Below are 23,032 nucleotides of genomic sequence, written 5' to 3'. Positions count from 1 at the left end.
TTTGGCATTGCATCGATGTGTAATTGATGTTTAACCTTCCCAAACAAAGTCTGAAAAGGATTATTTGCAATCTCTACAAGAACCCTGTGATAATACTATCCACTGACAGAGAATTAATTTAAGATACTTACAAATAGTACAGTGATGGGTCCTGATTGCACACCAGCTATTTTGATTAAAAGATTAGGTTTGTTTCTTCCTACACTGTTAAAGGTTCTTAACAATTTTTTAATGCTGTAGTACCACATTTATAGAAGACATCAAATTTTACATCTATTTTTAAGAAAGGAAAGGTCTATAATACTATTACAGACTGGTGAGCCTTACATCTAGCATCTGTAAATATTTTAAGAGATGTCTTGTCCATTTGATACAGAAAGAAAATAAATACCTTAATATTGTAGTTATCCATCAACGTGTTTTTTTTTTTGTTTTTTTTTTTAGTGGAAGGTTGTGTTAACTAACCTGACTGACATTTACGAACAAGTTACAATAACCCTCGATTACGGTTTCACCTTTGGTATTGTTTACCTGGACTTGGCTAAAGCATTAGATTCATTAGCTCATTTTTCTATTTGTAAGGCATTATGTGAATTGGGTTATAACCCACTTGTTATAAAATGGATAGCTAATCGGCTTATAGACAGAATCCAATGTGTGGCTTTTAGACATTGTGTGTCAGCTCCAATGAAAATATATAGATTTCTTCTTCAAGGTTCTGTGTTGGGTCCTATTTTGTTTAATTTAGTCTCTCTGCCATCCTATGAATAAGTCATTCTGGTTAAATAAATGTACAGATGACTATAAAATATTTTTTAATATTGAATGATATGGATTTTGATTATTCCAGTCTTCATCTAGGAGAAATTACTAAATGAGCCCAAGATGTTGGTATAATATTTACCACTAGTAAGTGTAAAGTGATAAATTATAAAGCAGAACATTACTTTATCTGAAAGGATTAGTTACTATAAACAACTTGGTACTACAACTGTAAATGATTTTTCCTTCACTAAAATGTTATTATAAGTAATAAAACTTTAACTCAAGTACATTTGCTTTTAAAAACAACTTCATGCAAGAGATAACTATATTATGTTCAGCCTATACAACATATTTATCAGACTTCTCTCGGAATATAATTTTTCTTTCTGTTTATTTTTTTTTAAATATTTAATTAAGACTGAGAGAGTACAAAGCAAATTCACAAATAAAATATATGAATTACTGGATTTCAAATATTTAGATAAATACAAAACTCTAAATTTATTTTCAATTCATTATAGATATTACAAACGAAAGCTGATACTTGCCTAAAAGGCTTTTACGAACGAAGAGTTCAGAACTCAGTCAAACTTAGGCAAGGTTCAAATGACAACTTCACCACCGTAACAGGTACAAGCAAGAAAAATCTGAGGGTAATGCTACTCCATGCTAGAAGTCTAAAACTCAAAATGCACTCACTCAAGGCACTCCTTAAAATGGAGAACATTGACATCTATGCAATGACAGAGACCTGGTTCAAAGCTCCAGAGAGCACCCCTGCATTACCAGGCTATAATTCATATCACACCTTTCAGCCACCAAACCCGGACCGAAGCACTAAAGGTGGAGGCGTGTCCATATTCATTAAGGATATCCACACCTCCAAGCTAGTTGCTCAGCATAATGCATCAGAGATTATCCAAGTTCAACTCTGGGCAAAACCACAATCCAGATTGTAGCTTGCTACAGACCCCCCCAACATGCCCCAGGATTCCCACTCCTCTTTTCTTGATACACTGGAAAATATTAAGGTACAGCCCAACACTCTAATAATGGGTGATTTCAACTACACTACCATTAACTGGGAAAACTACTCATGTACCAACTCTTTTGCTCAAAGTTTTCTGGAAATCATCAATTCCAATCGCTTAGATCAACTTATCCACACCCCCACCAGGGGCAGCAATATCCTAGACCTGGTCATCACCAACATGGGTGACCTGTGTTCCACACCAGAGGTCAGCTCCTCGTTGGTCAGATCCGACTACAAGCTAATCATCCGAGACATCCACATCCCGCTCCCACCCCCATTAGGAAAACAACCGTAAAAAATTTCTCCAAAGCCAACTTCACGTTTCTTAAGGCAGAAGTGGCAAACTTCACAACACCCATGCAGATGGACAACAGAGGTACGACTAATGAATCCAACACAAATGCACTTTATAAGCACTTACACGAATGCATTGATTGTGCTATCCCTAACAGAACCAAGATGCTATCCTCCAAAAAAAGGAAGCCAATCTGGTGGTCTTCTGCCATAAACAAACTCTACTACAGAAGAAAGAAACTGTTGCAAAAAAGAGTAAAATCCCACGATTGGAGGAACTCCCTGGTCAGCCTTAGTAAGAAGCTGAGATCCTTCATAAAATCCTCCAAAGCTAGTTATGAAAACAAAATTGCCACTGATTCTAAAGACAACCACAAAGCATTCTATAGCTGTGTCAAGAATCTCAATGGCAACACTCAGATCTGCTCTGAGTTACAGCACAATGACACTAAATATACAGAACCAACTGATATTGCCAACATCTTGGCAGATAGGTTCAGTGCTAACTGTACCCCCCTCTCACCCCCTAAAGGGCCCATCTTTATACTGGAAGAATGCAAAGTTCCTGTAATCACGGCTGCACAGGTAAAAACCTCACTCTCCAAAGCCAAGAACACAGCATCCATGGGGCCTGACAACATCCCAGGCTGCCTTCTACACGAACTACAGAATGAACTGGCACTCCACCTAAGTACCATGTTCAATCATAGCTTCACCTCAGGCTTTGTGCCCACTGAATGGCACACCATGACGGTTATCCCACTCCACAAAGGGGGGGCCACAACAAACCCTGGGAACTAGCGCCCCATTAGCCTGACGAGCCTGGTCTGCAAGGTCACGGAACGTATCATCATGGAACTCATAAACAAAGACATTGGAGATCTCCAAACTCTGGACCCCACACAGTTTGGGTTTGTAAAAGGCAGATCATGTCTCCTAAACCTGATAAACTTCTTTGAAGTAGTCACCAAAGACATAGATGAGGGTAAGGTGGTTCACACAGCCTATCTAGATCTCGCCAAGGCATTCAACACCATCCCCACACTCTGGAATTATAGATAAACTCACTAAACTAGGTATAAATCCCTATGTCACAAGATGGGTTGCCAACTGGCTTACAGACAGAACCCACAACATGAAAGTAAATCAGACTTCAGACCAGTGACAAGTGGAGTACCACAGGGTTCAGTCCTGGGTCCTCTCCTGTTTGGTATCTACTTCTCTGAAGTACAGGCTAACACAGAAGGTCTTTGGCTAACTAAATTCGCAGATGACTGCAAACTAGGAGCCATAATCGAAACTCTTAATGATGTGGACATCCTACAAAAGGTTCTCACTGAGACAGATGCCTGGTGTCAAAGCCATGGTCTCAAGCTCAGTGCCAAAAAGTGCATTGTCATCCTCTTTGGTAAAAACTCTGTACCCATGAAATACCACATAGGTGGTAGTCTACTTAACACCAAAAGTGTGATAAGAGACCTTGGGACACAGGTGGACAGTAGTCTCTCCTTTGATAATCACATCGCCACAGTGGTCAGGAAATCCTTCTACGTGGCACACCTCATCACAAAAGGTTTCTCATCCAGAAAAAAAGAGGTCATTGTTCCCCTCTACTCATCACTCATTAGACCCATTATAGAGTACAATACCCCTTTTGGTATGTACCTCACAAGACATCTACAACAACTAGAAAGGCCACAAAAATACCTCACAAAGAGGATTACTGGCCTCAAACAGATGCCTTACGCAGACCGACTCAAAAAACTCCAGCTTTACTCCGTCGCATATCGCCTACTCAGAGGCGATCTCTGCCTAACATACAAAGCTATGTCAAACCCAGAGCTGTTGGACATGCTCCACTTAAAGAAATCTGTGATACTTACTATCTGCTCATCTTAGCAAAACATATAATTAACAAATGAAAAAATGAGATGTCAGGCATTTCTGTGTTCCCAGATTGAAAAGACTGCAACATTTATTTATTTTATTTGATTTATTTCAGTTTCATAACCGGGGAAGTCCACTGGGCTACGAAGAGCCCGTTTTCGGTGGAGGCCTGGGGAGAAAATCTCCAAAAACAGTTACAGAGAAACAATATGAAACAATTCATTTTTTAGAGAAAAATACAGCATACAATACAGTAAATTCACAAAGAAATACATGGTTCGAGGCAATAAAAAAATATGAATTAACACATTTTTGATACAGACAAATGAGAAATACTTGTGAATATATATATATATATATATATATATGTTTGTGTGCGTGTGTATTTTTTTTTTGCAAGGAAGGACATCAGTTAGGGAGGTAGGACTGGGTTCAGTAGCTGACTGTCCTGATTAGAGTATAATGGGGAGGATGAAGAAGTGGCTATTGCAGAGGGTGGAGGGGTTGATGGTTGGAGGGGGAATTTAAGTTGGGGAGTGGGGTGGGCAGATCCATTTAGTTGTAAGATAGTAGAACAAGAGAGATTTGAATTTGATGTAGTCGAGGGTATTGAGAATGGTGGGAGGGAGAGAGTTCCATAGTTTAGAGATGGAGTAGGAGGTGACCAGGGGGTCGGGAGGGTATGTAGATTGTAGGAGGTTTTGGATTTCTGATCTGAGTGAGCAGTTAGGGATGTAGGGGCTTAGTGTGGAAGAGAAAGAAGGGCAGCTAGTAGGTTTGTGGATGAGTTTGTGGGTGTTAGTGAGTTTGAGGACGGTCAAGTAACTGGGAAGTTTGAGCCACTGTTGAGTGTGGAGAGAGTAGCAGTGGTAGAAGGAGTTTTTTGAGTTGGTAGCAAATTTGCTTATTTTATTATAGCATGATGCGAGTCTGGATTGTAGACTGAGCTGGAGATTGTTTAACAGGGGGGCACCATACAACAGAGAGAGGAGAAGGTAGGAGGAAGCTAGGGTTTTTCTAGTGGTGGGGAAGAGGTACCGGTTGTGCCTGTGTAGAAGTCCCAGTTTTTGGTGTTTTTTTTTAATGGTGGATTGAATATGGTTGTCAAATTTTAGATGGTCATCAGTGATGATACCAAGGAGTTTGGTATTAGATACAATTTCGATTGGGTTGTTATCGCTGCTGAGTACTGAGAAAGAATTTTTGTGTATTGGGGAGTTTCTGGAGGGGGAGAAGTTCATAAGTTTAATTTTATTAACATTAAGGGTAAGGTGGTTATTTTTCATCCAGGATTCTGTTTTAGAGAAGGCTGACTGAGTTTTTAGAAGTAGGTCGGAGGTGGTGTAAGCAGAACAGATGATTGTTGAGTCATCTGCATATTGGATTACTGATGAGTCAGGGATGGTATGGTGGAAATTGTTAATAAATACATTGAAGAGTAGAGGTCCTAGAAGAGAGCCTTGTGGGACCCCAGTGGGGGAGTGTTGAAAGGGGGAGGTTGAGGATTTCCATTGAACGAGTTGTTGACATTCACAGAGGTAGCATGAGAACTGTGGTGAGGTGGAGAGGTTGAGAGATGAGAGTTGAGTTAACAGTAGAGGGTGGGAGATGGTGTTGAAAGCTTTGGATAGGTGAAGGAACAGGAAAGATACAAGTTTACCAGAGTCACAAGCTTTATTTATGGTTTTGAGAAAGGATAGGAGGGCGGTCATGGTACTGTGGCCAGGGCGGAAGCTGTGTTGAGTGGGGGTAAGAAGGTTGTTTTGAGTAAGGTATGACTTGATGGATACATTTCTCCAGAATTTTTGAAAGAGAGGAAAGGATAGCTATAGGTCTGAAATTGGAGGTGTCAGTGTTTTTCCTCCTTTGTGTAGTGGGATGATGTATGCTTGGCACTAGATGGATGGGACATAGGCTTCTTGGATTGATCTATTGATTAAGATGGAAATGGGAAGGACTATATTGTCAGCAGATAGTGTTAGGAAGGCTTCTGGGAGATTGTCAGGAGCATTCCGGCTAGGTTTTAGTTGGAGGAGTGTCTTTTTATAGTACATGTGGGTTCATGGTCGAACGAGGGAGGGGAGTGAGTGGTTGGGGAGGTGGAGGAGTTGTTTTTGGGGGGGGGAGGACAGTTTGGCTATGCAGTCTATGAAGAAGGTATTAAATTGAGTGGCAGTGTCCAGGTCTGTAAGGTTTGGCTTTGGGCAGGGGCTCTCTTTTTTACCTGGGTGGAGGAGGGAGAAGATTGTGGACCACAACTTTTTAGGCTTGGTTGAGCAGCTGGTTTGAAGTTTGAGGTAGTATGTTTTATGATCTCTGGTTATAAGTTTTTTATAGAGTTACGAAGTTGCTTGAATTGTAGTAGGTGGTTGGGTAGTTTAGGGTTTTATTATAGTTTCCAGGTTTTATCTCTTTGTAATATGGTAAGTTTGGTTTCCTTGGACAGCCAGGGGGAGGCATTAGCTCTGATTCATTTGGTTCTTGTAGGCGCATGGTTTTTGAGAGTGTTTATGCATGTATCATTGAAGTAGGTGGTGGCACTGTCTAGTGGCAGGGTCCTTAGGGGGGACCAGTCAGTAAGTGTTAGACATTCAGAGAAAGTTTGAGGGTTGAAATGGGAGAGATTATCTATGCATGTTATGGCGTTGCTGCTGGAGAGGGCAGGGGTGGCAGTCAGCAAAGGCTAGAAGGTGGTCTCTGAGGGGGTCTGGAAGGATTCCTGAGTTTGAGATAAGGTTGGGATGGGATGGGATGTAAGGATCCAGTCAATGATGGTGCCAGAGGATCCATCTTTGTTGGGCCTGGTAGGGGAGTTTATAACTTGGCTAAAATTGAAGAGATTTACAAATTGAGATGGGGTTGGTGAATTTATTGAGGCCCAGTTTATGTTAGTGTCACCTAGGATGTAGGTTTCATTTTTTATGCTGGAGGAAAACCAGGAGAGGATATCTTCTAGTACTGGGATGTTGTTACCAGGGGGTATATATAGGGCAACTATACATATGAATTTGTGATTGTTTAGTTTTAGAAGAGCAGTAGTAATTTCAGCGTTACTAAAGTTAGGGATAGGATTGGTGGAAGAGAAGAGTATAGCTTCACCTCCATCTTTTTGTTAAGTCTATCATTACAAATGATTTGGTAGCCAGGTGGCAGAATTTCCTTGTCCTTTATAATGGGTTTAAGCCAGGTCTCTAAGAAGAGAGTTATGTCAGGATGGTTATGGTGAAGCCAGGCATGGAGGTTGGGGATTTTATTTCTTAGGCTTTGGGCATTAAAAGTGGCAAGACATATAGATTTAAATTTAGGGGTGTGAGTGTGTATGTATGTGGGGTGTAGGGGGTAGAGGCTCGGGGTGTGGTCCCTGGGTTAGGGTGTTTGTCACTGAACACTGACAAAGTAATTTGATGGAGGTTAAGTGTGAGGTGGTTTAGTGTGACAGTGGAGAATGAGTGTAGGAATGGGAAAGATTTGGTGGAGTGTTGGTGTGGGGGTGTGTAGTGAGTATGAATGCTGTAATTAAATCAAAAGGTGCTTCAACAGAGTATTAGTTTAAGGGTGTGCACACTTATGCAACCAGCTTATTGTACATTTTTTAATTTTTATATTTTTCCCCCAACATATTTGTTTGTTTTTCAATTGAATTGTACAGATTATAGGTCACATTAAAGGTGGGAAAAGTTTTGAAATGATTTATTGTGGTCTCATTTTTTATATAAAAAATCTGGCATTTTAACAGGGTGTGTAAAGTTTTTATATCCACTGTAGGTGGGGCTTCAGTTTAATGTCTCATTATAAGGACTGCACTCACACTTGATAATGCACTGCAGTGTCACTATTCTAAAAAGCAATCAAATTACACACTGTGGGAATAGAACCCACAGTGTTTTGCACCAAAGGTGAGTGTACTACTGGCTGATCTACTGGGACTGCATAAAACTATTAAGTATTTCATACTGTAGCTATGAGCTTTTTAGACTATGAAAGCATCTCAACATAATAAGTAGTACTCATGACGCCAAATTTTAGTTGATAGACTAACAGGTTTTGCATTAGCATGAATTTTCTAAAGGATAGGAAGTCTGAAAGTCAAATGTCTGCCATTATTTTCTGGCTTCATACCTGAATGATATGCCATCTAGTAGTGCTGTCACGTGACATTGTGATAACCAGAACACGTATCGCCATGGTTATCACACCATGACAGTAGAATACACTGTGCATATAATGCTGCAATCGGCATTGTAGCATCTAATTTCTGTCTGGAGCAAGTCATTTATGCACAAAAAAGAGAAGCCTTTTTAAATGCCAGAAAATAATTGCTGTCTCACAAAAGTTAAACAAAGAAATGAAAATCACTGCGATATATATACCTGAATATCACAAACTGCTGTTATTCTGCTATCAGAAGTTTCCCATGGCATCGACATTTTGTTTCCGCAGGCCCCGTCCCAAATACCACTGTAATGCCTTGCTGTGAGTCTTCGTGACAGGTGTAATATGCAACACCAGAGAAAAAGAATCTGTTGAGGGGTTAATAATTCAGCTCTAAACCTTTATGTCGATAGCTAGAAGATGGAGGAAAGTTCTAGGCTTTGATTCACGTTTCACGGATAATGCACTTTCATTGTTATTCTCATTGCAACTTACAATGCAAAGTTGTGCGTGTGTGACCGTGTGTGTGACAACAGGTAAGTGAGAATTTTACACCTATATCATTTGTCCACTAAACAGAGATGTTAATGCCTTGGGCAGGAGTAACACCATCAGAAGTGGCATTTGCACTGACGTGCCGGTGCTTATAGTGCGACTGTACCTTTTTATGTCTACAAGGGGCTTCTCGATTCTCTCACTGTCTCTCTTTTTTTTCTTTTTTATGAAAACTGTAATCTCCGATTCTTCCCACTGTCACAGACATATCCCAGTACTTACCCTGCTCTGAAAGGAATGTCCCATGTTACCAGCATGGCCAGGACCATTACAATACCCATATTGTCAGCACTGGACAGCCAAGCTGGGTTTCCTGTCTGGGGATGGATTGCACAGTCCATAACTGAACAGGACTCCCCTGTTATTTCTAGGAGAGATGATTTCACATGTGCAGTGACACAGTGCTCCTCTTTGAACATGAAAAGCATTCATACACTTTGCTTTATCCTCAACGTGGGGTTTGTCTGCACTGATCCCTTCTCATAGGGAAGGACAGCCATCAACAGAATACAATTCCTGGTCTCCAGCTGCCTTTCTGACAGTAATAGCCCAATTACAAACTCAGATAGATGATTGCAGTCGCAGACAGAAATGCAGACAATAAGGTGCCTTACCAGCCTCACTGTCTTCCTTTTAAGTATAAACGTGTTGCACAAAAATATGCCATGTCAGAAGAGCAGAAGATGAGTACCACGGACTGAGTAAACAGTCTGGATTCATGGACATCTGAGCTTTGCACATGCTTTTGTTTGCAGAGCACTTTCTTTGAGCCATACGTCAAATGAGAAAGGGCAAAATGTACTCTACAGTGCATGGGTCACAGCTGAAAGTGAAGGCATCATAGTAACATGGGACAGAATTAGCATAAATTGGGCTCTTAGCCAGCTGACAGATCAACACTCTGTCATTTAAGAAGCTGCAAGGTTTAACGTGATGAGTGACAGAACAGCTTCCATATGGTGGCAATGAGGTAACAACAAATACAGCAGCTGCTACTTGAAATCAGTGTTTTTGTAAGGGGACACCATGGCGCACCTTGAAATCCGTGTTTTTGTAAGGGGACACCATGGCACACTGTGCACTTGTTCAAGTTGTACAGCACTTTGTCACATTTGTCCTCAAAGTATTTTGCTAGCTGTCTAGCTGTGTCAGCATTTAATGTGTGAGATTATTTTATCTATTTATTTCATTTGTTTAAGTGGGAGATTCTGAATGGGGATAATCAATTTTCAATACAGCCTAGGGAGAAAAGTCCCAGTGACATCACAGTCAAGACAAACAAGATACAAAACAAACGGTATGGCTAAAAAGTTACAAATATGAAAATTGCAAATTAATGAGATTAAAGCATTGTAATGGCAGTGCGGTCTGTGCAAACATCACTTCGCTAATAATACGTTGACTGTAACGTAAGTGTTTCAATAGATATAGTCCTTTAGAGGTAACAAAAATAAAAAAGGGAATATTATTATTAGATTAGTTCATTCCAGTGTTACAGAATCAAGTCCACGTACACGGCATGCATTTCTCAAGAACATTCATAAAAGAGAGCTGGAGGGGAATTTAACAAATCAAAATGTGAGGCCATTCTACAGTCTCAATGCAAAGTCTGAACATGGGAATTTCATAGCAATGCAGCCCATAATGCAGTATGTCACAGGAATCATATGCAGATTCACATAGAATAATTCACATTACTTTATCAAACCTGGTTTTCAGCCAGTTTGTCTGGTGACCACTTGTGAGACTGTGTGTGGCCAGGTGTGATAAGACACAACTGGTTGAAGGAGCAATTAATTGATAGAGTCACTATGAGCAGGAGTCTTACTTTCCACAGTAGTCCAGTAACCTCAGAGCTGACTATGTTAGTGGAGGTACACCCCCTGCACAGTGGAGTTGGAGATATGCCCTCCCATTAAAACATTTCCTCCTGTAATATTTCAGATGCTGTTTTGAAAACCTTATTTAATTTCAACATGTTTGTTCTGTGACTGGTTGTTCTTGATATGTTCTCCATAGATCTGCACAATACCAAATTAATCATTATAATAAAATTGAAGCTGAACTTGAAATATCTAAGTCCCATCTGGAGCCCAGTTCTGTGGCACCAAGATCTAGAAATCTATTTCATAAAGAAAATGTATACCTCCTGAAAGATTTCTTTTACACACTTCCTGCTTACATCTGGCTGTGCACCCCCTACTCATTTCTACCCCATGCCAAACCTAATGGTAGTTATTCTCTTTGTCCTAAATTTGTTGAGATTTCTGCTCAAACCTATCTCATCCAGCACTACTAAGAACTTTTTCCAAAAATTAGCCAATAAAGTTCTTGTGCCGAAGGTCAGATCCATCTAGCATTTATAAAAATGTTACCCGATTTCATTACCAAGCCATTAACTTGATTCGTTAACTTTATTATTATTTTTAGGTATTGTATCAATTCAGTGGGAGGAATTTACTATTATTCCTGTCAAACTCTTAAGCCCAGCTAAGTACCACCCCATGATCAGTTTGCTTCTGCTCAGTATGATTACAAAAAAGATCATTTACATATAGAAGTTAATGCATGTAAATTAATAAGATCCAGTGAGCATACCTCTCAACCTCTTGGACCAAAAAATCCAGACAGAGTGACAAATAATGGGGGGGGGGGGACAAGGGCCCAAAAATAGGGACACTTTTTAAATATTGTTCTTACAAACTTAGAAAGTTGATAGACTAACATGTTTTGCATTAGCATTAATTTTCTAAAGGATATCAAGTCTGAAACTCAAATGTTTGCCATTATTTTCTGTATCTCAAACCTGAATGATATGCCAGGAAGTCTGAAACTCAAATGTTTGCCATTATTCTCTGTATCTCAAACCTGAATGATGTGCCAGGAAGTCTGAAACTCAAATGTCTGGCATTAATTTCTGTATCTCAAACCTGAATGATATGCCAGGAAGTCTGAAACTCAAATGGCTGCCATTATTTTCTGTATCTCAAACCTGAATGATATTCCAGGAAGTCTGAAACTCAAATGTCTGCCGTTAATTTCTGTACCTCAAACCTGAATGATATGCCAGGAAGTCTGAAACTGAAATGTCTGCCATTAATTTCTGTATCTCAAACCTGAATGATATGCCAGGAAGTCTGAAACTCAAATGTCTGCCATTAATTTCTGTATCTCAAACCTGAATGATATGCCAGTCATTTGCCAGAAAACTACAATTTTATGAGAAGCAGGACAAAAATCTGGACATTCAGCAATAATCTGGACAGTTGAGAGGTATGCCAGTGAGGCAGTAGCTTTAGTACCCAAACTGTCTTGTATTGAACTACTGATTACTGATGCCATGTTTATAAACACCAATAGTGCTGTACTGACCGGTGCTCTCTATGGTGTTGTTAAGAGGGCATTTCATCTGGCAGAATACTCCAGAAGACTAAGGCATCTTACCATTCTAGGTTTTTCTGGAAAACAGCTAGCCAGCTTTAAGTATTATCTGGATACTAGAACCTCTGCAGTACACTTTAGAAGTACATTCACAGAGCCTGTGTCCCTGACGTGCTGTTTCACAGGGTCTGCTCTCTGCCTTTTATTGGTGATCCTACACCAGATAGCTGTGCCAAATAACCTACATTATATGTGGAAGAGTTGGTGATTTTTAAAGCTGTGAAGACTCATGCTTTTGTAGGAAAGGTCCTAGAAGTAGACTTAAATGGGGTTCATCATGCATTGTTGTTCAGGACTCTCCCAAAACGTGTTAATACATCTCATTTAGCCATACAAGATCATCTTGAATGTACAGTAAAATATCTGTTTACTGATAATCTGGATGTATCTTTTGTCCTGGTATCTTTTTAATCAGCATACTGACATAACCAAACATTAATATGCAATTAAAATGAGACAAAGCATTACAGGGCTGCTCACTCCTGTAATAAGAAGCTTTAGTGTCAAGAACATCCTATTTTCTACACTAGAATATTCTCTTCCTGTAGGTACTCTGTGGTCCTCCTATATACCAGGGTGCTGTGAACTATGCTTTATAAGATAATATCACTTTACCTCACTACGGATCCAAGAGATCACGCCTGCTTCTTTTTCCCCACTGTACTGATCCACGCATATGGAAAGATCAACGCTACCTACATGCATGTTTAGCTGATTAGTCTGATGGACAATTATAAGGAAGTCCATCCCGGTGATGTTGTTGGAATGGAACATCTTATATTTTGTATCCCTACAATGAAGACATATTTTTGCATTGCTAGTGGTTCCCAAGAGAGTAATTTTATCAGCCCTCAGTGGAGCCAATACTACGTTTCTGGTGGGGATGAGTCATTTGTTGAGATGGTGTCCCAAATCCTTCGGTTAATCAGTGAAGTCACTGATTATTGACAATTTGAGGAAAATGCATCATTTTTTGTGGGAAATGAATTTGGAACAAATACAAACAGAGAGACTGCTTGATATAGCATTAATCTAAAGTCTAAACAGAAACTGATATTGTGTTTGTGTGTATGGGGGTCAGAAAAAACTATTAATCCAAGTTTATCATATGATCCTGTCATTGGGAAAGATATTCCTGATTTTCAAGTACATGCAGAATGAATTATGAACTTGTAAGGGGGAAATAGAAAAGAATTTCCATTTGATTAAACTTTACCTTTGACTCCAGGAGGTAAAAAATGGATTTTAGCCTATCCTTTCCATTCACTTCAGCGGTAATAGTAGTAATCGTGAGCAGCAGGCATCCAGCACTTTTAACACTCTCAGGCTCAAAACTCCAGCGCATCACTCCTGTAATGTTCCATGCCTCGCCCTCTCTCCAGATCTTGTTTGCTGCAGATCAGCCTACACCAAGACGTATTCCCAGAGTAATTTGACGAGGTTTTGGAAGTGTGTTCGGCATTTTCAGTCCCCTTTTTACATCTCGGGATATTCAGTCACAACTTTCATTATTGTTAGTTTTGGAGCATTACAGTTATTGTAAAATTACTTTCTTTGCTAGTTAGTCCTCCTGCCACCCCATCAGATCGCTATTTTGTTTTAGCATTTTCTATTACTTTCAGCACTAAAAGTATTATTTTTTTGATTGTGTTAGTCTTTCTCTTTCTGGATTGCTAGTTGTACATGAAAGCTGGATTTCATTTTCTAGTGTTACGTGTTTGAACTGTGACCCTTTCAATATTGATATGGAAAAGATCTCAGGGCTGATAAATATATCAAATATAGATGTGACACATTGTGGCACAGATGGGGCTTGAATCCCAACACTACTATCCAAATATGTGATGATCAGGTAGCTGGATGGGGTTGGAATCCCACCAATACCTGTTAAAATGGCATAGACTGATGGCACCACTGTCTACAATGTGAAGAAAATGTCTTAACTGGCAACAGAGGGTCACTGTCATGAGTCACACCACTGGTGCCCTGCAGGTTAAAGTAAAGTAAATACACACGTCTAACTCAATAAACAATTCATAACATGCAACCTGTCCCCATGAGCTGATGTCCTGGGTCTGAGCTTTCAGCATCACCTTCGGACAAGAGTGTTTGACCTAGAAAGCCTGGAGTTTTCATTTCTTTATTTATTTACATTTGTTGTGTCCAACTGGACATAGGTCCATTTTCAGCGGAGGCCCGGGGAGAAAAGCTCCACAGTTAAAATAAACAGACAGTAGTTACATTGGATTACATAGCGATTAACAATTTGATTAACATAGCAATTAATTACAAACATATTTACAGATGAAGAACATAGTAGATCAGTAGACAACTAGAATCTTTATCTGCAAAGTACATAACAGACATTAACAAATGTTACAATAAGAAGTTCCTGCTGTATAATAATAAGTACTAGGCTTATGAGCATCTGAGCTTGCTATAATCAAGGTAGTTAGTGGGGTGGAAAGAAAGGTAGTGGTTGGATGGGGTGGGTGATATTAGAGTGGGAGTTGCAAGGGCATAGCCAGCATGTTTTTAGGTGTGCTTTTAGTAAAGTTTTGAAGTGGGTGCATGATGGTACGGAGGTAATTGTGGGTGGGAGGGAGTTCCATAATTTGGCTATGGCGCAAGAGAATAGTGCTTCACCAACAGAGTTATTGGCTTTAGTGATCTGCAAGTGCTTTTTGTTGCTGGATCTTGGTGTTCTGGTGGTGCGATAGGGTTGGAGTAGATTCTGGAGGGATGGGACATTTAGTGGATGGTTTACTAGTTTGTGGGCAAGTGAGAGTTGATACCATTGAAGGAGGTGAGGGAGTTCAAGCCAGCCCAGTTCAGCAAGTGAGAGACAGTGGTGACTACGGTAGGATGCCCCTGTGGCGAATTTGGCAATTTTGTTGTAGCAGGTCTCTAGCTTGGTTAGATTGCATTGCCTTAGGTTGGTATATATTGGAGAGGCATAAAGTAGGGTGGAGATAAGGTGGGAATTTGCTATTGAAATCTTTGCTGCTTTGGTGAGAAGTTGCTTATTTCTGTATAATGCTCCTAGTTTTTTGTGGACTTTTTTATGGTCATGGATATGTGAATGTCAAATTTTAGTTTATTGTCTATTTCCACTCCTAGCAATTTGGTGTGTTCAGTTGGGTATATAGTGGTGTTGCCTTTTGCTGTGATGTTAAAATGAGAGTTGTTTTGAGTATGTTTGGTGGTTGGAAGATGAGTAGTTTAGTTTTGTTTGGGTTGAGTATTAATTGGGCATCGGATAACCAAGTTTCAACAGAGGAAAAGGGTTCCTGTGTGATTTTTTGTAGTTTGGGTAGGGACTGGGCTGAGCAGATGATGGCTGAGTCATCTGCGTATTGTATAGAGTGCCATGTTTGGTGGCAGAGGCTAGATTACTGATGAAAACAGAGAAGAGTAGGGGTCCAAGGATGGATCCTTGGGGAACCCCTATGGAGACAGGTAGTTGGGGAGATATGTCATTCTGCCATACAACAGATTGTTGGCGGTCAGACAGGTAACTCTGAAACCAGTTGGTGACTGACTGAGAGAAGGGATAGGTTATTGAGGGCAGAGATGAGTTGTTTGTGTGGGACCATGTCAAATGCTTTAGATAGGTCTAAGAAAGTAGCAGAGGAGAGATAGCCATTGTTTTTATGCTGAAGGATAGTGTTAGTAAAGGAGAGTAAGGCAGTGGTGGTGCTATTTTGCTGGTCGGAAACCATGCTGAGTATTGGAAAGGAGGTTATTAGTACGGAGGTAGTCTGAGACCTGAGAGTGTATGCATCTCTCTAGTATTTTGGAGAGTGGAGAGAGAATAGCTATGGGGCAGTAATTGGTTAGTTCTGTGGAGGGAAATTATATGTGATACTTTCCACAGTGTGGGAACGTAACTTTCTGACAGAGATCGGTTAATCAAGATGGATACTGGGTAGGCCAGAGCATCAGCTGCGATTTGTAGGTATTTACTTGGGAGGTTGTCTGCTGCTAAATTGGTGGGCTTAAGTTTAGTTAAGAGTTTTTTATGTTGGAGGTAGGTACAGGAGAAAAAGAGAAGGCAGTGGAGAGATTACTAGTTGAAGGTGTGGGTTGGAGGGGAGGCGGGTTGTTTTTAGCTAGTGATAGTATGGTTTGTGTGAAGTGTGTGTTGAATGAGGTAGCAATATTTTCGGAGGAGTGAGGGATGTTAGGAGGAGGATGGAGTTTATGGAGGACCAGAATTGTTTGGGGCTGTGTTGGGAGGAGTCTAGGGCAGACTGGTAGTATTGGAATTTGTCCTGTTTTATTAGCTTTTTGACTCTATTGCGTGGTTCTAGGAATTTCTGTCTAGTTGAGGGGGTTTTGGTTTTGCGCCAGTGCTCCCAGGCTTTATCCCTGTTTTTCATTTCTGATTTAGTGGTTTTTCTGTAGCCATGGGGAGGGTTGTGCTTTGGTTCTGGAAAGTCTTATGGGGGCATGGTAATTAAGGATGCGCAGGAAGGTAGTATTAAAAAATTCAATTGCGTCATCAAGACTGAGGTACTTTAGAGGATGCCAGTTACATTCTTTGAGGGATGAGATGAATGTGAGTGGGTCAAAGTTTAGTTTTTTATGTATTTGATGGTAGATGACAGGTTTAGCTTGGTATAGGTATTTTTTGAGTAGGAATGTTGGGGAGTGATCACTGAGGCTATCTGATAAGCAGCCTGTTATATATGACTGGGGGCTCTTACTGACTAGTATCCAATCCAGGGTAGTGTGCTTGCTGGAGCTTTTATTTATCCTGGTTGGCGACTGGACTAGTTGGGTGAAGCCATGAAGGTTTACATGATGAGTTGGATGGTTGCCAGAACAGGATTGCCAGTCAATATTGAAATCACCTAAAATGATAGCTTGTTGGGGGAGATGGTGGGTAGACCAGCTGAGGAGGTTTTCTAGTGGAGGGATGTTCTGGCCAGGTGGGAAGTAGCATCCAATTATGTTGATAGTTTTGTTTTGGTTTATTTTGAGGTTGGTATATATTATTTCTTCATTGCCTATTTGTGGAGCTGATGATTTTAAGATCTGGATGTTTAGATGTTATTTAAATATTATAGCTACACCGCCTCCTTTCTTGTTTAGTTGGTCTACTCTTAGTATGCCGTAACTGGTAGGGAGTATTTGCTCACTGGTAATGTGAGGTTTTAGCCAGGTTTCTGTCAGGATGACTATATCTGGGGAGTACAAGTCTATGGTGGCATGGAGTTCATGGACTTTCTTGGATATACTTCTAATATTTAGGCTTAGTAAAAGGAAGTCACTTGGCTTTCTATTGGCTGTGATATGGGAGAAGTTCATAGGTTGGTACTAGGCTATCAGCCCTAGGGCCTATACAAGCCTAGCCATAACAATTCCCTGGCTATTTCTTCCCACACTATTTACTTCCCTGAACCCCTGTCTAGCAGGGTGACTGATGTGATCCCTGGGGTGAATTTCCTTTCTCCCATCCAATCGTCAAGGTTCCTTTAGAAGAGGGCCAAAGAGGCACTCTGCTTGACATGTATGGGCAGTCTATTCCAGAGTCTGGGGAGTCTCTGGGTCAGGAACCTATCCCTCCAGCATGTTTTGTTTATTGTGATGACAAGGTTTAGATCCTTGGAGTGTGGCTCTGAGGGATTGGGATTTCTTTAAGTGTAACAGGTCCAACAGCTCTGGGTTTGACATGGCCTTGTATGTTAAGCAGAGATCGTCTCTGAGTAGACGATATGCAACAGAGTATAGCTGGAGTTTTTTAAGGCGGTCAGTGTAGGACATCTGCTTTAGGCCTGTGATTCTTTTAGTGAGGTATTTCTGCGGCCTTTCCAGTTGTTGCAGATGTCTTGAGAGGTACATGCCAAATGGGGCGTTGCATTCTATAATGGGTCTAATGAGGGATGAGTACAGTGGGACAATGACCTCCTTTTTTCTGGATGAAAAGCCCTTAGTGATGAGGTGTGCCACATAGAAGGATTTCCTGACTGTTGTGGCGATGTGGTTATCGAAGGTGAGACCACTGTCCACCTGTGTCCCTAAGTCCCTTATCACACTTTCAGTGTTTAGTGTACTGCCCCCTATGTGGTAATTCACGGTAACATGTTTTTTCCCAAAGGGGATAACTTATACATTTCTTGGCATTGAGCTTGAGCCCATGGCTCTGGCATCAGGCATCTGTTTCTGTAAGGCCCTTTTGTAGAATATCCATATCATTTGGGGATTCAATAATGGCTCCCAGTTTGCAGTCATCTGTGAACTTTGTTAGCCAGAGTCCCTTAGTGTTGGCCTGTACTTCAGAGAAGTAGATGCCAAACAAGAGCGGTCCCAGTACTGAACCCTGAGGTACTCCACTTATCACTTGTCTGGAGCTGGATTTGGAGTCGGCTACTTTTACAGTGTGGGTTCTATCAGTAAGCCAGTTAGCAACCCATTGGGTGACGTAGGGATTAATGCCCAGCTTAGTAAGTTTATCTATGATTCCGGAGTGGGGGATGGTGTCAAAGGCCTTGGCAAGGTCTAGATAGGCTGTGTGGACCACCTTACCCTTGTCCATGGCTCTGGAGACTGATTTGAAGAAGTCAGTCAGGTTCAGGAGACAAGATCGGCCCTTCACAAACCCAAACTGGTTGGGGTCCAGTGTTTGAAGGTTGCCAATGTCGTTGTTTATAAGTTCCATGATAATACGCTCCATGGCCTTGCAGATAAGGCTTGTCAGACTGATGGGACGGTAGTTTCTGGGATCCAAGATGGATCCCCCCTTGTGGAGTGGGATAACTGTAGCTCTGCGCCACTCAGTGGGCACGAAACCTGAGGTGAAGCTATGATTAAACATGACACTTAGGTGAGGTGACAGTTCATATTGTAGTTCATGTAGTACACAGCCTGGGATGTCATCTGGTCCCATGGATGCTGTATTCTTAGCTTTGGAGAGTGCGTTTTTTACCTGTGTGGCCATTTTTACTGGAATTTGGCAATCTTCCAGTATTGAAATGGGCCGTTTAGGGGGTGAGAGGGGGGTGAAGTTGGCACTGAATCGATTTGCCAGGATATTGGCAATATCCTTGGGATCAGTATATTTAATGCCATTCTGTTTTAGCTCAGAGCAGATCTGAGCATTGCCATTTAGATTCTTGACATAGTTATAGAATGCCTTGTGGTTGTCTTTGGAATCTTTGGCAATTTTATTTTCGTAACTAGCTTTGGAGGATTTTATGAGGAATCTCAGTTTCTTACTGAGGCTGGTAAGGGAGTTTTTTGCATCCTGGGATTTTCCTCTTTTCTGCAACAGTTTCTTCCTTTTGTTGTAAAGTTTGTTTATGGCAGGGGACCACCAGGTTGGCTTCCTTTTTTTGGATGAGAGCATCTTGGTTCTATTTGGGATGGCACAATTCATGCATTAGTGGATGTGCTCATACAGTGCCTTAGTGTAGGATTCAGCAGTTGAACTTTCAGTTCCCGTCTGCATGGGTGTCATGAAGTTTGTCACTTCTGACTTGAGTAGCATGAAGTTGGCTTTGGAGAAGTTTTTTACCCCTTACTGTGGGGAGGGGGTGGGATGTGAATGTTAGGGGTGATTAGCTTATGGTCAGACCTGACTAACAAGGGGGTGACCATAGGTGTGGAGCATCGATTTCCCATGTTGGTAATGACCAGGTCTAGGATATTGGAGCCCCTGGTGGGACTATGGATTAGTTGATCCAGGGCGTTGGAATTTATGAATTCCAAGAACCGTTGGGCAAAGGTGTTGGTACATGAGTTGTTTTCCCAGTTAATGGCAGGGTAGTTAAAATCACCCAGGATTAGGGTGTTTGGTTCTATCTTAATATTTTCCAGTATGTTTAGAAAGGTGTAGTGAGAATCTTGGGGTATGGTGGGGGATCTGTAGCAAGCTACAATTTGGATTGCAGTCTTACCTAGTGTTAGTTGCACCTGGAGAATTTCAGACTCATTGTGTTGGGCAACTAGCCTGGTGGTGTGAATATCCTTGGTGAATATTGACACTCCTCCACCTTTAGTGTTTCGGTCCTGGTTTGGTGGCCGAAAAGTGTGGTAAGAGTTGTAGCCTGGCATTGCAGGGGTGCTCTCTGGAGCCTTGAACCAGGTCTCAGTTACTGCACAGATATCGATGTTCTCCATTTTTAGGAGTGCCTCGAGAGAGTGCATTTTGAGGTTTAGACTTCTAGCATTGAGTAGCATTACCTTCAGATTTTGCATGCTTGTACCTGTTACAGTGGTGGTTTTGTCCTTTGAACTTTGCCTAAAAAAGGCACTATAGGGGTGGCAAGAGCCTTAGCCAGTAACCTGAATCCCAGAGGCGAAAGGTGCAGACCATCTCTGGCAAAGCATCATGGTCTGTCAATTATATCGTCCCAGGCAGACAGATACTGGATCCCCTTTGAATGACACCAAAAGCTTAGCCAATTGTTGAAGTCAGTCATTTTGTCCTTATATTGTGGTATCATTCTGGGCGAAGGCAGGATGCTACTCAGGACTAGGGTCATACCTGCCTGGGCCACATGATCCGAGAGCTCTTCCATGTCTCTTTTCATGTAGTCCAGGGAGGTATGTCTTAAGTCATTCACTCCAACATGGACAATGAAAGAGTCATATTTGTACTTGTTGTGGAGTGACTTGAGTGCATACGTTATGTGGCGGATCCTGGCACCCGAAAAGCAGCTGACTGTAATTTTCTCCTTGTTCAACCTGGTGAGAGGGACATCAGTGTGCTGGACTATAGAATCACCTATGACTAAAGTGTTAGGTACATTGTCTTGCCTTAGGGGCTGTTGCTGGGTGGCACACTGGTGTTGTGAACTATGTGACACTTTGGTTGTGATTGGTGTTTGTTTGCGTTTCAGCTTCAGAGGTCCTTGTTGCTTGGGCAGGTTACAGTTAAGGACCTCTGCATATGTGGATTTAGTGTTGCTATATGTGGGTGTTGGTGGTATGGGTTTAGAAGGGTTATGTGTTGCTTGAGGTGTTGTGTGGGTGTTAACCTTCTCTTCTTGACGGTGTAGCACAATCTTGGGTGGAGAGAGCTTTGCTTCCATTTTGGCTATGTAAGTGCATCTCTCACAGGTTGTAGTGTTGGGTGGTAGGAGGACAAGGTTGTCTGTGTACATGAGGCAATTGCTGCATTGCCCCAGTATGCCCAGATTCACCAGGTGGACAGAAGAAATCACCGGAAGCTGACCCTTGGACATGCCTGGTTTGGTGCTTTTTTTTTTTTTGAAAAGTACAGGAGCTGTTTTCCCTTACCTTAGCAAGGTACTTTGCAATTATAGGCTGTTTAGTGCCTACTATTAATTTCTCCTTATTAACAAGGAGAGTTGAGTGCTTGTATCATTTTAAGGCTTCCTAGTGCTTTCCAGCAGGTATTAGAGAAAGTGCTAGTTTTGATATGCATGAGGTTATTAGTTTTCTCAGTTTTTGAATGTGTTTGATTATTAGGGAAACTTTATGATTGTGCTCTGTGGGTAATAGGTATGATGGGAGGGTTACTATGTTAAGTTGTAGGGATGCTTTATGTTTGATTAATATAGTTGGTAGAATATGTGAGGGGTGCATAGGGATAGTTCTTGACTTGGTGGGATGGGAGCTGAGTGAGGGTGAGACATGAGTGGTGGTGTGAGTAGTAGTACAGTGGTAGTGGTTGAGTGGGGGAATGATAGAGCTTTGGTAGGATGTAAGATATGCAAGGAGAGTGCATGCAGTGAGCATAGGTAAGGTATGCTTGTACATGTTAGTTGAGGAGGTGTGATAGCAGTAGGAAGATGGAGGAGATAGTTTTGGGTTAGTACTGTGGTTGGCTATTGGAAAGATGGGAGGGGTTTGTGACTGTAATAAAGGTAGGACTACCGGGGGCGGGAGGTAATAGGGGGCAGGGTAGGGAGCGGGTAGAGACCCTGTTAGTAGCTCTTATGAGGGGCTGGAAACAATCAGGTAACAGAGTAAACTGGTAAATGAACATATGATAGTGACAAAGGGTGGTTGTAGTTTTAAAAATGGTGCCTGCCACAGGTAATATTTATTAACTTTGGGATTGGCTTAAGGTAGTAAACAGGGAAGGGGGAGGGGGAGAACAAGGATGTGAGAAGGCAGTTCTTTTTTACTGCTGCTAATGAGCCAAAGCAAAGACAAGTTAGTGTTTAAGAAACAATCAGAATTGACCAAGGACTGCTCTGAAACTGTAAGTCATTTCTTAACCATTTCTCAGGTGGAAAAACAGGATAACCTTGTATCAGTAGGCTACTGTGGTCTCAGTTTAAATTAACAAACACACAGTATTGATCAGTTATGGATACTATTTGCTAACAAAAGGGAATAAGAGAGAAAGTGGAAGATGAGTGTGTGTGTGTGTGTGTGGTGGGGGGGGGGGGCTGCTTACAAGTCAAAGCAGAGTGCTCTCCAGGGAAAAAATGAATATTGGCTCCAACAGGTGGACACATACTCAAAGTTAACTTTAGCTGTTTGCAGACAGTTCAGACCCAGACTGCGCTTTTCTTATAAGAATGATAAAGGTGGTACCACAGTTGAATACTTAAGAGTGGTGTTAGGTTGGAGAGACACTGAGCTCCTCATGGGGCCTGTAGCAGAGTGGATTGTCTCCATTCATTCATAGTGTCTCCATGAACCACAGTGCCTTCCAGTGCCACCTGCCCACTGTAACGATCTTTCACAGAAGATATGATTTTTACACACACACACATATATATATATATATATATATATATATATATATATATATATATATACATACACACATATATATATATATATATATATATATACATACACACACACACACACACACACACACATATATATATATATATATATATATATATATATATATATATATATACACACACACACACACACACACACACACACACACACGGTCAGTCCTGACAATCT

At 41.2% G+C, this 23,032-nt stretch overlaps 1 protein-coding gene across 1 annotated transcript in view; it reads right to left on the bottom strand.

Annotated features, from left to right (window-relative positions):
- The window catches only part of USP25 (ubiquitin specific peptidase 25), a 2,531,105-nt gene that overhangs the window by 2,418,704 nt on the left and 89,369 nt on the right, over positions 1 to 23,032 (bottom strand). The window lies entirely within an intron of this gene.

The sequence above is a fragment of the Protopterus annectens genome, chromosome 5.part0 (assembly GCF_019279795.1).
Source record: "Protopterus annectens isolate FY-2018-M chromosome 5.part0, PAN1.0, whole genome shotgun sequence".
NCBI lineage: Eukaryota > Metazoa > Chordata > Ceratodontiformes > Protopteridae > Protopterus > Protopterus annectens.
The sequence above is the reverse complement of the archived record's forward strand: the minus strand, read 5'-3'. Positions and strand labels throughout refer to the sequence as shown.